This window comes from Primulina tabacum, chromosome 1, assembly GCF_025594145.1.
Source record: "Primulina tabacum isolate GXHZ01 chromosome 1, ASM2559414v2, whole genome shotgun sequence".
NCBI classification, from domain to species: domain Eukaryota; kingdom Viridiplantae; phylum Streptophyta; class Magnoliopsida; order Lamiales; family Gesneriaceae; genus Primulina; species Primulina tabacum.
The window spans coordinates 36,341,770-36,362,198 of NC_134550.1; positions in this window are offsets into that span (position 1 = coordinate 36,341,770).

A 20,429-nucleotide genomic window follows, 5' to 3' on the forward strand; every position below is an offset into this window, starting at 1 on the left:
AGTCTCGCCTATGAAAGGAGTGGTCCGATTCAGTAAAGCCGGGAAGCTGAACCCTCGTTATGTGGGACCCTTTGAGATTTTGGAAAAAGTGGGCACATTAACATACAGATTGGCGCTGCTACCAAACATGCCTAGAATTCACAACGTTTTCCACGTGTCCCAACTACGGAAATACATCTCGGACCCAAGCCACGTGTTGGAAGCAGAACCGCTCATGATCGAAAGTAACTTGGGAGAAGAGCTGAAGTACGAAGAAGTTCCCATCAGAATTGTGGACACCAAGGACCAAGTACTAAGGCGACGTACCATTCCCTACGTCAAGGTACAATGGTCTAACCACACGGAAAGAGAAGCCACGTCGGGGCTAGAAGAAAGGATGAGGGACCAATACCCGTACCAATTCGGAGACCAAGCCAACCCAAGTTTCGAGGACGAAACTTCCCATAAGGAGGGAGGGATGTAAAATCCAAGAATTTTAAGTTTTATCATTTAAGTTTTATCACGATAGTATATTTTGGATACCAGGATTTATCTCATTTGAGGATGTGAGATTTGTAAGATTTTACCAAGATTGAGTGAATAATAATATCTTGTATATTATTATTTGAAATTTCGCAGATAAATGCCTAAGATTTGAGTTGATATGGAGATACCGGGATAAAAATCAGGCAAAGGATAATAAAATCCCTAGAATTCGAAATTTACAGTGTATATATTTGAGAATTTCGAAAATTGAGAGATAAAAGATTTAGAGTTCGAATTTATATCACGGATAGATCACGATTCTCGATAAAGATTTGATTCAGATTCAAACGCGATATCACTCGATCACGATAGCAGCCAACCCCTATAAATAGGAGGGCCCTGTAGACTCGAAAATCACACCACATATCACACCAAATTTTCGAAAATTTGTGCTCTAGTCTCCTTAGGAATTTTCGAGCGCAGCGAAGCCCTGCCGCCGTCCAACCAGTGAAGTAGGAATTTCGAAGAACCCTAGCCTTTTTACGTTTTTCATCAAGAATTTAAGGTAAGTGGGCTTGTTTTAAATTATTGAATTTCGATGCATATATTTTCGGTTTTATAAAAATTCGGGCGAGTACAATTCTTCTTCTACACCCTTCTGGTTACGATATATTGCATGAATAAATGTTTTGACACTGTGAGAATTCAACTTGATATGGTTGGGAATCCCAACCATACGTACCCTTACGCGGTGGGGGAGATAACCGCTATACGGCCTCGTCCCCTTAGAGGATGAAAGTAGATGAATCTCAGTGTCGGGTTAATGATGCGCACCTGATAAGAATTATGTTTGCATGGTATGTATATTTCGAAATTGCATGTTGTTTTGTTGTACTCGAACGGCCCCCACTTGCTGAGTATTTCCCAAAATACTCACCCCTTACAACCTTCCCAGATAAATCCGAAGAGCAGATTGAAGAAGAAGAATCGGAACAATTTTGGGGCTGGTGAATTGTTTTAATCTCGAGAGTTGCTAGAAAAGAGATTTCTGAATTTTGGTACTCAAGTTTTATGTAAAAACGTTTCCGCATTTATTTCATTAGTTATTTCAGTTGTAAAGACTTTGGTTTTTGAGATTATGATTAATAAACTGGTATTTCGGTTTATACTATGCTACGAGGCTGGTTGTTTCAATTGTGTGATTGTTAAACGACGCCGGTGTCAAATCCCGAGTTTCGGGGCGTGACACACTCCATGACACATTGGTAGATGTCCTCTCTTGGACTCATCAATCGAGAACTGCTTAACGATGGTATCGATGTATGTGGACTGGGTGAGACCAAGCAATCTTCTTGATTTGTCTCTATAGATTTGTGTTCCCTATACAAAAGATGCTTCACCCAAGTCCTGCATTGATAACTTTCCTGCTAACCATATTTTAGATTGATTGCAACATCCCTACATCATTCCCAATGAGTAGAATGTCATCAACATAAAGCACCAGGAATGTCACAGCACTCCCACTGACCTTCTTATACACACAGGGTTCCTCAGGATTCTTAGTAAAACCAAACTCTTTGATTGTACTATCGAATATGAGGTTCCAACTCCTAGACGCCTGCTTTAGACCATAAATAGATCTCTGAAGTTTGCATACCATATGCTCATTTCCGACAGATGTGAACCCTTCAGGTTTAAACATGTAAATCTCTTCCTTAATATCTCCATTAATAAAAGCTGTCTTTACATCCATCTGTCCATATCTCATAGTCATACCATGCAGCTATGGCTAGCAAAATCCTTATAGACTTGAACATTGCAACTGGAGAAAAGGTTTTCTCAAAGTCAACTCCTTGTCTTTGAGTATATCCTTTTTCAACCCAATCACACCTTGAAGGTCAATACTGTAACATCCCAGATTCGACGACTGTCCTCACTGTATCAAGACGAGTCTTTCCAGCGTGCTTATGTCCTCACTCACACGCACCCTGGAAAACTTCCCAGGAGGTCACCCATCCCAAAATTACCCCAAGTCAAGCACGCTTAACTTCGGAGTTTTTATGTGATGAGCTACCGAAAAGAAGATGCACCTTCGTGATATGAGGATATGAGTAGTACAAATCAAATCTTTTAAGCCCTCTTCAACTGTACAGTCCATTACATTGAACAGTCTCGGAATCCCTCTCATTCCCGTGTGGGTCGGTTCATTCATGTTCCCTCCACCTAGAAGCCTGCCAGGAGCCGCTCATTGTCCGTGCAACTGATGGCACCGACGATCACCCCCTGCTCTCTTCGGCCCCGGGCCTCACATGCCCACCAGCTTCCGCTTGGTTCGTCCCCGAACCACACCGTACTAAGAGAGGTCGGCTCTGATACCAGCTGTAACGCCCAGATTTGACGCTTGTCCTCACTGTATCAAGACGAGTCTTTTCAGCGTGCTTATGTCCTCACTCACACGCACCCTGGGAAACTTCCCAGGAGGTCACCCATCTCAAAATTACCCCAAGTCAAGCACGCTTAACTTCGGAGTTCTTATGTGATGAGCTACCGAAAAGAAGATACACCTTCGTGATATGAGTAGTACAAATCAAATCTTTTAAGCCATCTTCAACTGTACAGTTCATTACATTGAACAGTCTCGGAATCCCTCTCATTCCCGTGTGGGTCGGTTCATTCATGTTCCATCCACTTAGAAGCCTGCCAGGAGCCGCTCATTGTCCGTGCAACTGATGGCACCGGCGATCACCCCCCGCCCTCTTCGGCCCCGGGCCTCACATGCCCACCAGCTTCCGCTTGGTTCGTCCCCGAACCACACCGTACTAAGAGAGGTCGGCTCTGATACCAACTGGATTGGATTGGATTGTCCCCAGGCTCGCTGCAACCTAACTGTGCCATGAAAAATATGCAATAGCTTAAACTTGACTAACTATGCAATTTACGTTCAAAAGATGCGACTATGATGCCTAATGACTTCGCATTTAATCATGACTCCGAGCCAACCTGAACCGACACCGAACCGACGTATAGTCATGATTAAAATACGCTGAAAAATCATAAAATAATGCTCCTAAAATGATAGGGTCGAAATCTAGGTGAAATGGAGGCCAAAACACGAAACGCTCTTTCGAGAGTCAATTTGGCACATCGCACCGTAAATTCTCGTACGACCTCAAAAATGAACCGAATCACAAATGGTCGAAAACATGACCTTCCCAACTCAAAGGGGCATCATCCAGTCCAAGGACATAGGCTAAAAACCAACCGAGAACTCAAACGAGCCAACGAACCGACACAGCAACTTGCTGTAATTTTCCAGCAACTGTACAATCGTGTAACTTGTGTTGTTTTCGAGACTACCGGCCATTGGGGCATGAACCACCGACCAGAGACTCTTACCAACATCTCAAGGAGTGATTTGAACCATGGCTAAGGGCCCTAGGGCAGCCAAGATCAGATGAGCCATAGGGGCTGTTGTGATGTTTTTATTAAAAACCGATGAGCCATGGACCAAGCCACCGAAAGGGCAACTTAGTCACGTCTTAGACATGCTAGGGGAGTGATCCAATCATGGCTAAGAGCCATTAGGGCAGCCAAGATCAGATCCAACCCCTTGACATAAAAACTGAAATTTTTCGAACTCAAAAAGGGACACAAATGGTGTTGCTGTCATTTCTGTTTTTCCAGGAAGCATGGGGGCTGAATGAATGGGCCAACATGGTCCTAATGCATCCTATTACGTGTCTAGGAGTCGTCTTGGGAGCCTGGAGTCGAACCAATCACCTGACACTCACAAACCAAGAAAAACGTGAAGCTTGCCAAGGAATATCAAAAATTCTGCATGTGTTGTTTCAAAATGTTTTGACATGTATCTCGGTTTTTGCTTGAATAAACATGATCATGTACTGAAAAATAAATGATAATATGACTTGATTGAGGTTTGAAAGAAATCTAGACATGCAAAGGTCAAGGTTCTTCTAGCTTAATTTCCCCCAAAATAAATCTGAGTAGAGCATGCAATCCTATAACAGTTCTAAGTTCAAAAATCTAAATCCCGATTCCCAACATGCTGAAATTCGAATAATAACTCAATGCTTAAAGGTACCTATCAACAACATAGTCTCCGGGTTGGTTTCTGCGGCATGGAAGAGCAAAAACCCTGCCCTGAGTAGGCAGATTCCTCTGAGGGCACTGCAGCAACATGTGGTCTGGACTGCCACACTTAAAACACTTTCCTGAGCCAGCCATACATGCTCCAGGATGGCGACGTGAGCACCTGGGACAAACTGGGTGCTCCTGAGTCCTCGGGGCTGGGCGTCCCCGCTGCTGCTGCTGCTGGCCTCGGTTCCTGGGCGGTCCATGAAAAGGCCTCTTATTCTGCTGCTGAGGCTAATGAGGAGGAGGGCTGTGCGGTGCCTGGACTGGGCGCTTGCCCTGGCGATCCCTCTCGATATCCCGCAGATCCTGCTCTGCGGCTAAGGCCTTGGAGACGGCAATATCATAAGTAGCAGGGTCAGATACCCTAACATCCCGGCGCAAGATCGGCCGTAAACCCACCAGGAAGTGCATCAGCTTGGCTCTGGCATCATTCGCGATCAGGGGCACAAAGTGACAGCCCCTCTCGAACTTACGGATAAACTCCGTAACCGTCATATCCCCCTGTCTCAGACTCATGAACTCGGTGATCAGCCTGGTGCGAACCTCCTCAGCAAAATACTTGGAGTAGAAAACCTCCGTAAAGCGGGTCCAAGAAAGTGTAGCCAATGTCAGGGCTACCGAAGCTCCTTCCCACCATAAGCGGGCGTCTCCAGTGAACAGATAGGTGGCACACCGGACTCGGTCTGCGTCCCTCAGCTCCATAAACTGAAAGATGACCTCGAGGGATTTGATCCATCCCTCGGCAACCATGGGGTCAGATGTCCCAGAGAATTCCTTCGGGCGCATCTTCATGAATCGCTCATAAACAGCCTCGGGCCCTGTCGGCCTGGCTGTGGCTGCGGCTACGGCTGCGGCATTGCCCCCCGCAAACTGTGCGAAGAACTGTGCCATCCCAGCTAACATCTAGGCACTCATGTCCGGTGGGGGCGGTGGAGGAGGTGGTAGGTCTCCCTCCGGTCTACGCTCCTCCCTATCTTCTCGGCGAGGCTCCTCCTCTCTGTTGCGCTCTAAAATGCATCTAGGGGGCATACTGTTCCAACATAACCCATACGTAACGAACATGCATAATTCCATAATTTATTTTAAATGAACACTGAAGTACTGAAAATCTGGATAGCATGCTGACAAATTAATTCATGCTTTAAACAAAATGCTGAACAAAATGCTGAACTGAAAAGGATGCTGACAAATTAATTCATGCTTTCAATACCTTCCCATCCGCCCCAAGTTTCCTCTTGTAAATCCATTTACACCCTATGGGAACAGTTCCCTCGGGTGGATCCACAAGATTTCACACTTGGTTCGAATGCATGGAATTCATCTTTGATTCCATTGCTTCAAGTCACTTGGATGAATCGGCATCAGATAACGCTTCCTTGAAGGTCATTGGATCACATCCATGGTTAGGCTCATCATGACCCTCTTCAAGAAACAGACCATACCTCACAGGTGGTCTCGAGACTCTCTCGGATCTTCTAGGAGCTTATATTTCTTCTCTTGGCTCTTCGAGCGTGGATTCTTCAATTGTGGGTGTCTCTCGAACCTCTTCGAGTTCAATCATCTCCCCTTTTCTATCTAATAGAAATTCATTTTCCAAAAAGGTTGCATTCCTATAAACAAACACCTTTGTTTCTTGAGGATGATATAAAAAGTATCCAACTGAATTCCTTGGATATCCCACAAAGCAACATAAAATGGATCGAATATCAAATTTATCTCTCACTGCCTGCTTCATATATGCAGGGTATCCCCATATTCTAAGATAAGAATATTTGGGAGGTTTACCAATCCATATCTCATATAGTGTCTTATCAACTGTCTTTGAATGGACATTGTTCAACAACAGTGCCGCTGTCTCAAGCGCATATCCCCAAAATGATGGCGGCAACTCCGTGAACCCCATCATAGACCGAACCATGTCCATCAACGTCCGGTTACGATGCTCCGAAACACCATTCAACTGCGTTGTAGCGGGCGGAGTCCACCGCGAGAGAATCCCATTCTCCCTAAGATACTCTTGGAACTCGGCACTCAAGTACTCACCACCTCGATCGGATCGAAGTGACTTGATGCTTCGTCCCAATTGTTTCTCTACTTCACTTCTGAATTCTTTGAACCTTTCAACGGCTTCAGATTTGTATTTCATCAAATAAAAATACCCATACCTCGAGAAGTCATCGGTAAGGGTGATGAATTAGACATGTTCATGCTTAGTGGTGATGCTAAGCGGACCGCACACATCGGTATGGATCAAATCCAATAACCCTTTGGCTCGCTCCATGTGGCTCTTAAAGGGAATTTTGGTCATCTTTCCTTTCAGACAAGATTCACAAGTCGTGAGAGAATTAATATCAGACATATCAAAAATGCTACTCCCACTAGCTTGTTTATCCTTCTTATGGAATATGTCCTAATCGAGCATGCCATAATTGTGCCGAATTTAGAGTATCTTGTTTTCGCTTGTTTGTTGTTGTTATTGCTTGGACATTGTTTAGTGGAATATCTTTCAATTTTAAGTTATAGAGATCGTTTTCAAGTTCTCCAGTACCAATTAAACATTCATTCTTGTAAATGTTGCAAACATCTTTGCTAAATAAACAAGAATATCCATATTTGTCAAGCATAGAAATGGAAGAAATGTTTTTCACCAACTCAGGTACAAACAAAAAATCTCTCAAAATTAACTTAAATTCATTGTTCAACATTAAGTACACATCTGCTACAGATTTGGTAGCAACGCTTGCTCCATTGCCCATCCTCAAGAAGATCTCACCTTCCCTAAGTATCCTACTTCTTCCCATCACCTGCAAATCATTACAGAGATGTGAGCCACAGCCGGTATCTAATACCGAAAAAGTAGAGTTAATTGAAATGTTTACTTCAATATAGAACATACCATTTCTAGAACCTTTCTGGGCAAAATATTCTCTGCAGTTACGCCTCTAATGTACATGCTTCTTGCAGTGATAACAGATATCAGCAGTCTTGTCAGCCTTGACTGGTGTGGCTACCAAAACGGGATTCGAAGCTTGCCCCTTCAATGGCACATTATTTTTGGGACGTTGGAAATAACACTTCTTTCCCTTCTCAGGTGGACCAGTCTTCGTACCAGATGAAGAAACCACATAAAGAACCAACTTCTCTTTCTTAATGGTGGACTCAAAGGTAACAAGCATATTCACCAACTCCTCAAGGGTAGGCTCCAGCTTTTTCTTGTTGAAATTCACCACAAAAGGATCAATTGAGCTAGGCAGCGACAAAAGCAACACGTCAGTGGTCAACTCCGAAGGCAACGTAAGATCCATGACAACGAGTTTGTCCACAAGCCCAATCATCTTTAGGCCATGCTCATGGACTGAGGCCCCATCTCGCATGCGTAAAGTGATCATCTCCTTGACGGTAGCTTGCCTAAGAGGCCGTGTTTGCTAACCAAAGAGCTCATTCAGATGAAAATGAACGTTTGCAGCCTTCTTTGCATCCTCAAAACGCCTCTGCATCTCATCATTGATAGAAGCCTGCATATTACACTTAGCTCGCAAGTCATGGTCACACCAATCCTTGTAAGTCTGCAATTCCTCAGGAGTGCAGTTAGTCAGAGCCTCAACAGGGGGCGACTCAGTAAGTGTATATACTATCCTTTCCGAATTCAAGATGATTTTCAGATTTCTTAGCCAATTGAGGTAATTAGGTCCAGTTAAAACGTGTTTGTCGTGTATAGCAGATAATGGTTTACGAATCACAGACATTGTCAAAATTTGTACTGAAAAGTGAAACAGATAAATTTTAATGACTATTTTAAAATATTTAGTAAGATATAAAGTATGGACTTTTACTTCATAAATTTTTTCTCCCACTGTTTTGACATTTTTCACTATCCTCTAGTGAAAACGGGAAACTCCTTTCCTCAGTAGGTACGTAAGGTCCAATTAGCAAATTATGATCCCGAATAATATCAGCCAATCATAATTCCTAAAAGTAGTTTCCAATTGCATCTCGATGCATTCCTCTACGTAAACTTTTGTCTCACGTTTGATTAGGAACCAATAATATGACGTCGTTCATCTTTATGTGTCAAGCCTTACCCGTCGATGTTGAACCTTAATGGACGATCGCCATGAGTTTTCTCAATAATATGAGCCGAAATCATGGGAGTTCCACGTAGTTCGCATCACCATGTCAATGGATGTCACAGCTTTCCGGTGTCTAGGGCTCCCCTAATAATATGAGCCGAACCCCGAACACGGGTAGTTTTCATCATGCACCCATTGTCGATGGAAGACATGAAAATTATAAACACTTTTATAATTCTTCTTTTCGGGCTTAGTAATAATTTTGAATCTTATTCAAAATGAGGGTTTTTAATTTTGAAATGTCTCATCATTAATTTTGTTTAAAAGCTCGCCATGTTTGATCGTATGTTTGTTGGATTCATGCAACTTTGTTATTATCATAACAATAACGCACATACTCATTATTTATAATATATCATACATATATTATAAATAGTAAACTACATAAGGATGATCAACCGCCCCAAAAACTAATGGCCTGTGTGAGCCAAACACCGGCCTAGGTCCAATCCTAGGGAATGCATAGGATGCAAATGCACAATTATATAAGCCTCCAATATTTACATGTCTTCGATCTTCATAATCATCATGGCCCACCATCTTCATATCTTGATCTTCCACTATACTAATATTTACAAATAAATATCCATGGAAAACGTGGAAACATCTCATGGGATGAGACCGAGCCATAAACCATGCCAACTTATAAATTGATAATTATTACAATCATTCAACACAAAATATCATAGCATACACCTAGCAAATTGGGCTTGGGCTTTTGATCATTTTTCATGCATAATATCAAATATCATATGACCCAACATAAATTTCACAAATTATGTTGACCATCTAATGACCCAACAATTCAAGGCCCATGACACTATGATATTCCAAAACACTTTTGGAAACCCTAGTCGTCATCGTCGTTGCCTGAGCTCCGTCGCCGGATTCCGGCCAACTCACAAATTTTTTTTATAAAATGAGGGGGGTTTTCAGGCAGCCCCATGGGCTGCCCTTGCTTCCTGAAACAGGCAGTCCCTCGGGCAGAAACATGGGGCCGAAGATCCCCCCAAAACCGACCAAAGATTTGTTGAATCGATCATCTCATGCGGTTAGAAATTGACTTCAATATAATATCATGTATTTTCTACACAAAAAAGTAACCATAGCTCTGATACCACTTGAAAGTGGATCGGTTATGGTGCCCGGATACGCAATAGAAGTTTCAAAAAATCATATTTTTCATGAAGAAAAATTCGAGCACCTCATATGTTGTGTAGCAAATAACAAAAACACAAAGATCAAAAAATCATATTTTTCATGAAGAAAAATTCGAGCACCTCATATGTTGTGTAGCAAATAACAAAAACACAAAGATGACATTCATAGAGTGTTTAGAATTTCTTACCTATCAATCACAAGGATTAATGTTTTGGCTCCAACTAACTTGTAAATAACTTAGCTCTTGAAGGTAGACAATCTACAAGCTTCCAACACCACTCCTTGCTCAAATGGACTCCTTCCTTTTAAATTAGGTCCACCACTAACAAAGTAGATCCACTCTAATTTTGCACTAGAAAAAATAGAGCATTTTTCTTTGATAAGTGTATATTTTGTTCAACAATTGAAGAAGCAAAAATTTTTTTAGGAAAAGAAGGAGAGAATTTCTGCCAAGTGAGTGGGAGGAAAGAGGGAGGAGAAATTTTCTTGGTTCTTAAAAAAGTTAAAGTGCATGTGAGACACATGCCTTGTTTATTGAAAAATGTTGTCTATCAACTCTTCACCTCCCCATGCATATTATTTGGGCTTGTAACATTTACAAAGCCCATGAACTTTTATTTAAATATCTCAAACAAAATTGAGATCAATTAAATCTTTACTTGAATTTACTCAAGCCCACTAGTTGAGTGATTATTTTCAATTAGGCTCTTAAAGACCCAATATTATTTAATTAATTCAACCTTTGAAATAATTTAATTATTTGGACTCTAATAGGTCATCTATTTAATTAATTCAATACTTGAATTAATTTAATTTAGTCCATAACAATGTTTATTAAAATCACAATTTTCAAATACATTATTTGTTTGAGTCAAATTTTAATTTTGGAACATTTCCACAAATTAAAAGTTACATTCCCCATATAGAGTCATACTTCTATTTTTCTTTACGCTTATAAACTCTTTTATAAGCCGTTCAACACATTGAACTATTTTTCTTCTCAACGGGATTTAGAAAGTTAGCACTTGTGTGACCCTCAATGGTTCAATGATACAACTAGTCGTGGGTTCACATCTCAATGTGATTCGAAACTAAGCATGTCCTTATATGAGCAATCCTTAGTTGCTCCATTCTTATTTATCAACTCCTTGATAATAAGGACGTCAGAACTCAAGTCTGATAGTACCCAACCAATCATGTTAAACGCCTAGCAGCATCGCTTACATGATTCCCTAGGTATCAAATGATAGTGCCTGCAATAACCAATCTATTATGGTTAGCGTACAGTACGATCCCTTAAACTCATATATCCCGATCGATTCGACAACTATTGGTATATCGAGAGCTGTCAAAGAATCGATAATATATGTCATGTCGTAGTTGCATGGATGGTGTAATCTATGAAAACCCCTTTCATAATTACCACCAACACTCTGATCAGAGATTTCAAACTAAACACACATGAGATCACATAGGATATCCGTACCCGAAGGTAAAAGGTGAATCCCCGACTACAATGCATAGACTCCTATATGTTTCGACAAAACACCCAACCTTGCCACCCGATGACCCCATATGAGTCGTTCCTATTCCTTTCCATTTTTTTCAGCTCTTAAACACACACTTAGTTGCCCTTAAACGTGTGGAAAAACATCCCTTCCCATATCACTATGATGACAGCCCCTTTATGCTTCATTAACACAAGTTTTGAATCATAAAATCATGAGTTTGTTACCATGGCATGAAAAAAAACGAAAATAAAATATGTGTATCATGTTTTTCATGCAAAGATAATTAAATACACATAATATGGTGTGAAAGATGTTTGAAAGAAAGTTATGGCGTGTCTTTGCGTATAATACACACGAAAACGTTGCGGTGATTCGAAGGACGAATGCGGAAAGGCATGCTAAATTTTCCTCAAACTTTTTGTGGCTTCCCTAGCAAAGTTACGTGTGGTGTGGTTTGTGGGGGAGAAGAGTTTGTATTGAATTGGAAAAGTGGGCATGTGTTTATGTGAGTGGGGGAAGGGTTTTGTACATTATATATCCTAAACATTAATCAAGCATTGGAGGTTAATTAGGTCCATTAGTGCTTAACTAAAATATAAAAAATATTTTGTTTAAGAAATTTTCTAAATTTATTCGCCGGATTGTCAAAACGTTCGCATTTTTGTTGAAAAACCAACACCAATAAAATTTATGCTCCGGCGTATAAAATCACATCAAAACCCCTTATTTTCAAAAATAAGAAAAAACATCACCCTTAATTTAAATAATCGAAAACAATTATTTAATAAAAATATTTTCTATTTTTCAGCTGTCGGGTCTCCGTTCCTCGATAAGTGAGAATCACTTGGAAAGTCCTATATGGAGGGTTGTTCAGTGCATTCTACAAGAAGCACCTATCTGCATGCTCGGACATTACAATGTCCAATACCAATGAAACATGGTACTCACATCGCAGATACTAGTCTCAAACTCGATCAGACTTTATCCTTCTTAGCGGCGGCTGAATCGACTAGGAACTATTTAGATATACAGTATTCCAAATATATGTTTCATGATACTCATCATATGAGCATCTCATATTCTTTCTACTATTTGTATATTCAAAGACTTTATCTATGCAACAAGCATGGGTATACAGATAAAGATGTGCCAAAACAATAATTTCAAATATTATTAATATAAAGATTTTTTATACATAAAGTTTCTATGAAACGTCTTGCCCTTTTTATTGCTTTAAAGGTACTAAAATTTTTTTTTAACACTCAATTTTTGGTCATATTATTTTCCACATGAAAATATTTTTATAAATTATTTTACCCTTTTAAAATAAAATAACAACCATCTAGCATTTTAAAAATCAAGTGCAATAGCCATAAAATGAAATCGTCAACTGTTGTACCAAACCTAAAAAGAAATAATTTGAAAAGTATAGCTCATACTAAACCTTTCAAAAATCTCTCAAAAGTATAAATAAATAGCCTTAAAAATCTTTAACTTAAATCAGTAATCATAAAACATAATGGGAAAAATAGTAGCGCTGGTCCTCGGGTTGTGTGCGCCGACAGTCCAGTAGGATCATCCGTCAAGGCCTCCCTCAACCTCACCTGCATCCATCACACCTAGTGAGTCTAAAGACTCAACACACCATCATCTTAATAACAAATAATACGTAATACAGTCAACATATAACAGTGAAAAATACTTGTACTTAAAATATCATTTTCATTAAGATGCATATACTTAAGCATAAATATTTTTATGACATGCATTTCATAAACCTTAACCTTTTTCCTTTTTCCTCAACATGACATGACATAAAATATTTTTCATGATCATAAGCATTTTTCCTTTTCCTTTTCATTGTTGAATTCAGATCGTTAATTGTGACTTTCCTGATCATGATCATAAATCGATGGATCCATCTACATGTAACCACAGTACTGGGCGGCGGGGGACACCAGCAACACTCTCACCGGTCAACTGGGCCCTGGCCTATCATTTTTCGAATAGAAATACGATCGTCGGGGCTCCCTCTGGGGCCTTTTTCCCTCACGATATCCCCATTCTTACCGTTACCACAAACCGTTACCACATAACCGTTACCACATATTCGTAATGATGGAAACACGATCGTCGGGCTCCCACTGGGATCATAACCATCACGACATCGCCAACATTAACGAATTAGTCACAATCACTTCACTTCCTTCAACATTTACATTCTCATCACTTTATAAAAATCATACATAACATAACATTTTGTTTTTGAAACCAAGCATGCAACATGTCTTTTAAATGTCTTCTTTAAATAATAAAAATCTCTTAGACATTTAAAAATCATAATTTAATCATGAACATTTCATAAACATTTAAAAATAATCATAATATCATAAAAATAGCATTTAGGGCACTGCCATGACGTTTAGTAATTTTTGGTGTAAAAAGACCGTTTTACCCCTGGACTCGACATTTTTTGATTTCGACTTTTATCTTGATTTCATGACTCTAACATGTCCCAAATAATTATTTAAGCTTACATGAATTTTTCCATAATTTTATTTAGCTTAAATATTAGACTTTTCATTTATCTTTAAATTAATTGTTTTGACGGTGTTTTAATCCCGAAAAATCCCAAACTTTAATATAAAATTCCTAAATCTAAATTTAGTCTTTTTTATATTATTTTAGCCCTTATGGACCACGACTTGATCCCCGTGAGCCGTTTTCCAATTTTTCTTTATTTACAAACCCTAATTGACACCTAAACTTCGACCCCGAGCCAACTTTCGATTTTTACGAGTTACCCCCGAACCATGTCGATCCAAAACTTGACCAACATCCTAAATTAACCTACTGGACCTTTAGACCACTAAGAATCAAACCCAAACCACAAAAACGAGAACCCCTAATCCACCCCTACGCTGGCCGAGAGTTTCAATGTGCATGAACTCTATGTTTTGGTGCATGTGACTCTAGCCAGCGCCCTGGTGCTTGAACCCAACCCATGCACACTTCCTTAGGACCCTAGAGACTCCTTCTAACCCAGCCCGTGACCCCGAGTTGAGCCCTTCAACCCCTGGACGCTCGCGCCAATCCTGCACCGATCTGTGCAGGGTTCTCGGGTGGAGTCCTAGCCATTCCCCAGGCCCTAACTCGAGTCCTAGCCTGGCTAGGATTCTCAACCTGACCCGTGGAAGCCCCTGGCCGTGCCCTGGTCCCAGCCAAGACCGTGCCCTCCTCTCCCTTAAGAAACCCGATCCCTCAAACTTTTGACAGCAATTTTACGGTTTCTGCTTGTTCTTGTTTCTTTCTTTATTTGTTTCAATCGAGTGTTGGGTGGTGTGTGAGACTCTGAAACCTGTAAAAACCTTACTTGAACTTACCCTAATCATGGCAGCCCCTTAACTAAACAATAGACATGTTATTGGATTAAAAAAAATCGAGTTCATCATGTACCCATGCAATATACCGAAATTTTCTGAATATTTTTCTATGAACTTCATGCATAAAATAATTCAAACAATACTATGATATGATGGATGAGAAAAGGAGATGTATGGCGTGCCTTTGCGTAAAATACGCTCGAATATCCGTTGACGACGAAGAACGGAGAGGACCCTTTGGCTTGTTCTCTTAGCACCTCATCGAAAATCTCTTGATTGTGCTATGAAAGTGTGTCGTGTGTGTATGAGAGAGTGTTTTCAGAATTGCAAAGTGAGTGGCCGATTTTGTGATGCTAGGTGTTGGGTTTTTAACATATTATATACTACATAATTCAACTAATTAAGGCTTAGGCCTATTAAGCCTTCTAATTAAGCCCATTAGTTTAATTATGATTTAAATAAAATATAAACAAAGTTTTTGTTTAAATAAATTTGTGAATTTATTAGCCGGGTTGTCAAAAAGCTCGTATTTTAGTTGAAAATCCAACACCGATAAAATTTACGTCCCGACGTATAAAATCACCTTAAAACCCCTTATTTACAAAAATACTAAAAAGCATCAACCATATTTTAAATAATTAAAAATAATTATTTATTAAAAATATTTTTCAGCCCTCGGTCCCCGTTCCTCGATCGTCACTTGAATATTCCTAAAAATACAATTTTTATGCAACAATGTAGAAAAATATATTTTAAACATGTAAATATGCCCAACATAATTAATTCATGCAATTAAAACATTTAATTAAAATACAGGAGAATTTAATAATTCAAATGCATGTGGTTCGCATGGACCTTTAAATTTTCGGGGCGTTACATTCTATGTGAACACTCGGCCAACACTTGGCTCGACGGCCACCTACTCTAACAGGGATGTCACCGGTTTTAAAAACTTGTTGGAGTGGGACATCATAAAGATCAGTGGTGGATGATGTTTTCTTGATTCGGATGTTTGATTTGATTTTCTTTGGGTTGGCTTGGGTAGGGGTTGAGTCAAAGTAGTAGATTATTCTGAAGAAGTTTGGTCAGAATCATTAATGACAGAGATAAGATTCATATTTATCCTTGGTTTGTGTTGAGGTTTGGTGGCCTCTTGACTCGATCTTATTTCCTTATTTGCCTCAATGAACTCAGATACAAATGGATTTGGTCGAAGAGCAACCACATTTTCAGCATCGACCATAGGGGGTGAAGATGGAGAATTTGAAATTTCATCTTCAAAAAGCTTCATTTTGCAAAAGAATTTGAGTATTTTGGGAAAAAATTAACTGCTTATGTATTCCATTATTCTAAATGAGTTGAGGTGATGTGAAATTATTTAATATGTTAAGGTTGGAGGTGTCTCGTGATGAAACTTAAAATTAATAATTTATTATATGTTAAAACCTGTATCTTAAAATTTAAGTTTCATTAAAATTATAAAGTTACGTTATTTAGTATTGTTTGTTTATATTTAAATGTCTGACTAAATATGTTTTGTTTTCATGTTTGCTACATGTTGGTAAAATAATGATAACTCAAGCTACAAAATTCAAATTGAGGTTATTCAAACATGTTTGGAATTCTTGAGAAAGTACCTACAACTTTGCAGAAAACATGAATGCCAAAACAATTCATCAAGATGATCCAATTGTGCAAATAACAAAAGGATAACATATTTACTTTTACTATGACTAGCTTATAATAAAAAATCATAACTATTTCAATATTTAACCAAATGAGGTGAACCAAAATGCCAAATTCATCTACAAGCAATGCTCTACATGTTTGCTGAGCAAAGTCAAATTCAGAGATTAAAGTCATGAATCATAACATTTAAAGAAGGGCCTATGAAGTTGAAGTTGAAGTTGAAGGAGACAAAAACTACTATTACAACTACATGACAATAATGAAATTTTTGACATTTCCTCTCATTTGACCTATAAATAGAGGCCTTGTGTTAGTTTGAGGAGTATCATATCTCATTGTAAAATATAGTGTGTGTGTGTAAAAGTTCTAAGTTTCAATATATTTTCTTTCATTTTCCCAACTATGAGTGATGATTTTAGTATGGATGAAAAGTAAGATCATGGCAAGCTAAATCTAATATGTCAAGGTGAAGATGATGAATTCTTAGTGAAGTAAGATTGTTTATATTTTGTAATATTATTTCTATATTTTTTTCATTTAGCTAACTTCTTTTTATCATATGTATAAAAAATGATTTATTTGTTGTTATCAATTTGCATCAAATGCTTGATACAATTGAAGTGTTTATCTTGATTTTTGTTTAATTTTGATACAATATACATTTCATCAATTATTATTATTGTTATTATATATATATATATGTATATATATATATATAATTATCATATATTTCATTTAGACGATAGCGTGGCTCTACCGGTTGTTCTAAATGAAATATTATGAGTTAATACTAACATCTAACATTCTAACATTTACTTTATTGCATCTAACATTTACTTTATCGCAACTAACTTTTATTTTCTCGCATCTAACTTTTACTTTAACGCAACTAACTTATTAAATCATATATTTCATTTAGGTAATCACGTGACTCTGTCGGTTGTTCTAAATGAAATATAATAATTTAGTTTAACATTTATTTTATGCAATTTTATATTTATACAGTTATATATAATCATAGGTACCATATATAAAATATCGGTTAATTTTGTATTTTTTATAGTGGGAACTATATTATAATAAGTATGTGTTTAAATATTTAATTTCCTTTTTCTTGTAACCATTAATTATGGTGGTTTTCTTTGTTTTACTTTTAGTTAAACAATATTACATAAACCAAGAATAAATCTTTGAGCCATGACAAATTTATAATTTGTAAACTTCATTCTTGCATTTGGTAATTTATAAATTAATAAATTTAAACTTAAATAACCTCTTTGTGGATCGATCTCGTACTTACGAAATATATTACTTGCAGACAACTTACACTTCGGTGAATTATAATTTAAGTGTAGCATCACGGTCCGAGACTAGGGTTAGTCGACACTGACGTTATTCAAAAATCACATAATTGTCAAACAACGAGCCTCGTATTATAATATAAACCAAAACTAGTTTATTTGATAAATACCATAAAATTGAATGGTCTTTACAATATAAACTTTGAAAACAATAAAAATCCGAGGAAGCGTTTACAATTTGAATTAAAAATTTAAATAAGTGAAAACTAAAATAAACTTCTTGATCCATCTTATTTACATAGAAGGGTAGATTAAAGAGTGAGTGATATAGTCGTTATTAAGCAAGTGGAGGTCATTCGAACACATACATATTGTAACATCCCGAAAATTTGAAGGTCCATGTGAACCACATGCATGCAACTTATCAAATTTTTTATGTATTTTAATCAATTTATTTTAATTACATTAATTAAATGTGGTAGAGGTTTACAAGTTTAAAATATGATTTTCTTCTGTAATGCATAAAACTGTGTTTTAAAGGTGATTCGAGATGCGATCGAGGAATGGAAACCGATGATCATATAAGGGAAAATATTTTTATTAAATGATTATTTTTAATCATTTAATGTATGGTATATTTTAATATGTATTTTGGAAAATGAGGTATTTTGATATGTTTTTACGCGCCGAATCGTATTTCAAACCGGCAATCAATCTTTGGTGAAAATACGGACTTTTTGGAGGCTTGGTTATTTTTTTCGAAAAACAACCTAAACAAAATATTTTAAATATTATCTAATGAGCCTATTATACTAGGTTAATGGGCATAAGCTTGCACCATGTATTTTTATATCAAATAATCAAGCTTCCAAGCTCTTTTATTCCATTAAAAACACACGCCCTCACCCTAAGAAATATTAGGACTCTCAGCAACACATCCACACACACGATTTTGGGAGAGCAACTCACATGAATTTGAAGGATAATTTATCAAGCTTCTTCCCCCGCCTCTCCGCCAACGTTCCTTGCATCACAAGTCGTCTTTTCGTACGTAATAAATGCAAAGGAATGCCTTAACCTTCATTCACTCATCATTCACACCATATTATACGTTTTGAAACATGATTGCATGAAAAATATGATACACTTATTTTATTTTCGTTTTTATGGTATAAACATGATAAAACTAGAGTTTTCATCTTTTAAAACTCTTGCTTATGATGCATAAAGGGGCTGCCATGGTAGGGCTACTAGATGGGACGTTTTTCCACATGTTTAAGGGTCATGAGGTGCATGTTTAAGGGCTGGACAGATAGGGTAGCAATATGAACGAAAATTTCAGTTTATATGGGCTAGGGTTCCTAGAAGGACACAGCTCTTAGCTGCTGTTAGGGAATGTCCAGGGGTTCTAAGGGGGCTGGGTCAGGGTCCTAGGTGGCTTGGAGGAAGGCTGGTGCATGGCCTAGGGCTGTAGGGGAAGCTAGACTTGTAAGGCTTAGGTTAGGAGTTAAGCGGTCGTCCTCGTGCAAGGGCTGGAGAGGCTGTTCCAGCAGCTTGTCTAGGGTTTGGTCATGGTTCTAGGAGGGTCAACTAAGGTCTTGATGTGGTGGTTAAAGGCTAGAGTCGAGGCAAGCTAGGGTCCGAACAAACTAGGGTTAGGTTTTTTTGTGCAGAAAATTTCAGAAGGTTCCAAGGCTTGTTCAAGGGTTTTAATTGGATTGATTTGGGTTGTATATGGTATGGTTGGGTGTTAATAAGCTATGGTTCAAGTTCGATAAAGTTTGGTTAAGTTTCTAGTCGATTCGAGATAAAACCTGGATGTACGTCTAAGTTTTAAATGCGAATTGAGAAATTATTCGAAGAACTTAATTTTACGTCTAAAAATAATTTATGGGTGTATTTTAAGGTGTTATGTTAAGTTTGGATGGATTTGGTTTCTCGTTTTAAGGTGTAAGGATAAATTGAGAAATTTAGACTTCCTGACAGTGCCCTGAATGCTCTAATAAATGTTAAAATTTTTATTTAAAATGTCTATGAAATTTTATGATGAAACGTTAATGCTAAAAGACGTGTTGCATACTTGGTTTAAAAGAAAAATGATTTATATGCATGAATTTTTATAAATGATGGAAATATAAAAGTTGAAGGAGGTGAATTGATTGTGACAACGATGATACGATGGTATGATGATACGATGTTATGTAAGGTCAAGGTTCAGTTCACGGGTGAGAGTGTCACTGATATTATAACTGCCCGGTACTGTGGTTATACGTAAATAGATCCATCCACCTACAGCTGATACGAAAGTCACAATTGAGAATTTGAATTCAATAAAAAGAGAAACATATATGTATATGATGAATGGAAAAGGTTATGATGATAGGAAAACGTTTGAGTTTATGTATATTCATGAAAAACTATTTTATTAAAATTATTTTCAATGTTGCTTGTGAATGTATATGTATGAGTCATTATCATGATTAAGGTTTGCTGAGTCATTAGACTCACTAGGTGTGATCGATGCAGATGAGCATGATGTCGATGGAAGACTTGATGGTTGAACTAGCTGGATTGATGATGCACATAAACCGAGGACCTTTACTATTTTTCCGCAAAATTACGTTTATGATTAAG